The sequence below is a fragment of the Plectrocnemia conspersa genome, unplaced genomic scaffold (genome assembly GCF_051122295.1).
Source record: "Plectrocnemia conspersa isolate PC_06_02 unplaced genomic scaffold, ASM5112229v1 ptg000004l, whole genome shotgun sequence".
Taxonomy (NCBI): Eukaryota; Metazoa; Arthropoda; class Insecta; order Trichoptera; family Polycentropodidae; genus Plectrocnemia; species Plectrocnemia conspersa.
In genome coordinates, this window is record NW_028277168.1 from 15,198,314 (window position 1) to 15,202,877 (window position 4,564).

Genomic DNA, 4,564 nt, shown 5'->3' on the forward strand with positions numbered 1-4,564 from the left:
TGCAAACGTAAATTGCAAACTCGAAAATTCTACATAGCACATTAATTAACAAAGTTTTTCTACCTAAAATTCTGTGTAATATTGCAAAATTAAAAAATAAAAACGTTACGATATATGTAGATAAATTAGATAACACAGTAATCAAAAAACTGGGTGATGGTTATTTTGAAATTTACTCACTATTTGGAAAACCGCAATGATTCACAGATTAGGAAACTAAGGGAAAAAAGCTACAATTCGGATAAATTATCGCCGTATTAATTTATAGCCGTCAATAAATAAAATATTTAAAAAAAAATATTATTGCGCTTAAAAGAATCTATGAGGAATTAAATCACGAACGAATATTTCGTGTATTATTTTCATTCCTAATATAATATGTATGTTTCAATTTTTTGTTAAAAAGGAATTATAAAAAATATCCATTTATATTATAATATAATTTGCACTCACCAAATTTTACGGCGTCCGTTTTCTGCACACAACTGTCACAAGCACATTTATTTTCATAATTACACTTATAAACTACACTATATCCTTATTTTTTATTTATTTTTATTATTAACACTTTTTTATCTTTATCAATATACAACTGTCACAAACACATTTATTTTCATAATTACACTTATAAACTACACTATATTCTTATTTTTATTTATTTTTATTATTAACACTTTTTATCTATTTCAATACATATTTTTTTGAGTGATTCGTATAAAAACACTAGTCAATATTAAGAGTAATTTCACAACTTCTGCAAATGTATGCTGTACCTTTCTTTATTTCACGTACGAAACAAACACGACATTTTTTTCTCACATATTTCTATCCACTTTTTATTTTTATCGGCTAATGATTTTTAAGCTTATCCGAAAGCCTTTCTTTTTTTAGAAACCGGTGAAATATCCTCAGAATCGATATATCCAACTGAATTCTGCATACATCCTTTAGCCTTACTCAAAAGAAAGTCTTTAATTAAATTTTACTGTTATGATTTAGACTTTGCTAGACACGGAACGAATTAAACAATGCGTATGAAAATAAATAAAAAACTACCTTTTTTTTATTTATTCCATTGTTTTTTGAAATATGTATTTGGTAACTAGGTATCGATCGACGCAATCAACAAGTTTTCATATATTTATTATAGTCCATTATACATTGAGGCATATATATTGTAGGGCTGGTCGTTCTGTTTCTTTTTCTCGTGTCTATCATCTGGCTGTTTTGCATTTTGAAATTTTGTTTTCCGAATTTGGATAAACATTTCATCTATTCTGGCATGTTTCATCTGCAAGGGCCTTAATTTAATTGCAGTATAGTTCCACAAAGTTCTGTTTTCTGTGAAAATTAATATTTTGTGAGTAAAACGTTCCATTCATATTTAACACAATGATGCTATTTAACTAGAAGCAAAAATGCGACTGACCACAAAAATGCACGAGTATTGATGTTGTGGTTAGTTAAACCTTTTTGTTACAACACATTTGATTAAAATAGAGTATTGTTTTAATATTTAAAGAATTATATAATAAATAAAATTTACATAATAAAATTTGCTTTTTATCAAGAAAGAATTCTTTAAAAAAAATGCTAGTTTGTGTACAATTATTTTATAAATCTGGGCTTTTGAAATGCAAATATTTATATTGCATACAACTGTGTCACTAATCGTACAGTTGAAACATAAATTCAATAAAATATTGAATTTCTTTGACTATGAAATTAAGTCGATTGATTTAATAACACAGTATAATAAATATTTGATATAAATAACGTCATAAATGAACGATTAAAATAATTACTAATGTGGTTCGTACCTTAATCCACGTAAAAAAGTATTGTTTTATTTCTCAGTATAACCATGATTATTTTATAACTTTCTGCACCAAAACTTGTTAATTAACTTAATTTCGGTATAAATAGTTTATTATCAATTTTGATTATTAATACGACTCATTGATAGTTGTTAGTATATTTTTAAATGTTTATCTCTTTGATAGTAACTTTTATCTACACGCTAAGAAGTACAAGGCTAACGTGTGTCATTGTGACTCTTATTTTAGAAAGCAAGACCACCAGCCGAAATAGCTCAGTTGGGAGAGCGTTAGACTGAAGATCTAAAGGTCCCTGGTTCGATCCCTGGTTTCGGCATATCTTTTATATATATTATTATAAAATTTATTTTGATTCTTTTTTGTGTTCAATAATATTTTGAATTATTATTATTGATTTTTTAAAAAAAAACTAATAATATTATTGTGATTCTCACTGCTATTTTACGCTTAACTCTGACCGGCCGAAATAGCTCAGTTGGGAGAGCGTTAGACTGAAGATCTAAAGGTCCCTGGTTCGATCCCTGGTTTCGGCATTTATTTTTTTATTAGTAAAGAAAATTGTTTTAATAATATAATTATATTGCAATAAATTTTATTTTTGCCGCTTTGTCATAAATTATTCTAATTTTCTGAACCTACACGCATGCTACGTTGCATAATATAGTATATATACATATGTTCGCATACGCACAGTGAAATATTGTCTTAATACTGAAGCATCTGCCGGTCGGAGTCGAGTGCTCCTGACAAGCTATTACCAGTAATCCCGCAAGATGTGGAAATAGCTCGAGTAAGTAATCTTTACGCTATCTCTAAAAACATTGAACTGTCGAAGTGTTTTATAATGATTATTGTCTCGAATTAGTATTTATTCGTTAATACTACCTTTATTTTGTGTAATATACATTATCTATAAAAATAAATTCTATTTATTAATATTGTGAATCATTGACCGGAAAAACGGATTTCCGCACGTAAACATAAATTAATTAAGTAACACTCAAAAGGTCTCGTTTTGTATTTGAGGTATATTTATATAATAAACAAATATACCTATTAAATAATAAAATTATGTTATATAATATAAGAATTTATCGAAACAAATAATTTGGAGCATAATATTTATGGTTATACATTTGTATTATATAGCACGTGCTTCGTTTTATTGTTAAGCATAAAATATAAATACTTATATTAGCTAATGTATTTACAGATACGTAATAAAATATTATATTTTAAACAGTTGCCTTTCCCATAATTATGTACGAAAAGTATTACGCTAAACTTTGAAACCCTAGAACTAGTGAGAAATATTTTTGGACTACGTTTATTTGGATTAATTTTGATTTTTTTTGATAGTTGTTTTTATTTATTAAAAATATATAATATAAAACAAATATGCGATATCATAGTGAAATAGTATTAGCACACCTAGCGGCACATACACACCTGGCGGCGAGCGGCATAAATAAATATATAAATAAATTTGTATTACATAATTCTTATGTTAGGAAAAGAACGTTGTTTATTAATATTATTGGAATGTTAGATTTTTACTTTATTTAAAATATTTAAAATTGACGATCATAATTACCGATTCTTTTTAAATTTTTATTGTTCAACAAAATATTGAATCCCAATGACAAGAAAAGAGAGTGGAAGCACTGCATTATGAATATATACCTCCACTGTAACGATGTAACAGATGGAAGCGTCGCGTCGAATAGAAATACGTATTTAAGTATTTTTTTTCTATTTATTTTATTATTATTATTATTAAATTAAAACATTTTTATTTCACAAAATATTTTTGTAAAACATACGTCTCGCCAGTTCATTAAAAAAACAAATTATTTGCATTTGTTTTACACATATGTGCATTACATTATGCATTAAAGTAATGGAAATATTTATGACACACAAGTATCTAAATGTATTTTAAACGATGACATCTAACGCAAATATATACCATGTTTTGGAACAACTATTGTTCGTTTGCAAACAATTGTAACATTTTTTAATATACGGCATTTACCATTGAAGTTTCATTAACTCTTATTGACAAGAGGAGAGGATTTGATTTTGCGTTATTATTATTAGGAAAGATAGTCAGAACTTGGCGTCAAACATTCAGTTTAATAAGATCAAGTGCAGACAATCATTATGTACAAAACGTTATCGGCTCACATAATAATATGGTAAAAATTAAATCAAAAACGACATGTTGATATTGCAAATTTTATTACTAGGTTTTATTTCAAGAAGACTGTTTCATTTTATCTTTGAGTTTTTAAATGAGTATACATTTTTGTTGTTAAGGGTCTAAAAATGCTAACTTACCCTAAAGTTTAGGCTGGAATTATCGAAGGCGTGGGTCATAAGATTTTTCCCTGGGGAGATTTAAAAGCAAACATTGTAAAAACCATTGACTTAGATGCTTAAAACAAATATACTATTAGTGGATTGTACATATATATTTACTGTTTTTTTATTATTAACATAAAAAGTTTATTTCTGATTAGAAATATTATTTTAAAGTACCTGGAATGTATGATATTTTTTATTACATAGTAAATAAGTATATATTATAATATTGGATCGCTGTGGTAATTACCAAATTCACTCAAATTTGCCATTTATCGCAATCGGTACTTACATACTACATTGTTATCATGAACGTATCTAGTAATCTGACGTGTAATCAACTAGCGCCGAATCTGACCTAA

The 4,564-nt window shown here is 26.8% G+C and overlaps 2 non-coding genes across 2 annotated transcripts; both read left to right on the forward strand.

Annotated features, from left to right (window-relative positions):
- Window positions 1-2,081: 2,081 nt before the first annotated feature.
- On the forward strand, window positions 2,082-2,154 carry TRNAF-GAA (transfer RNA phenylalanine (anticodon GAA)). Its single transcript has one exon. It is a non-coding gene; the product is annotated as a tRNA-Phe (tRNA).
- Window positions 2,155-2,298: 144 nt separating this feature from the next.
- On the forward strand, window positions 2,299-2,371 carry TRNAF-GAA (transfer RNA phenylalanine (anticodon GAA)). The gene has a single exon. It is a non-coding gene; the product is annotated as a tRNA-Phe (tRNA).
- The last annotated feature ends 2,193 nt before the right edge of the window (window positions 2,372-4,564 follow it).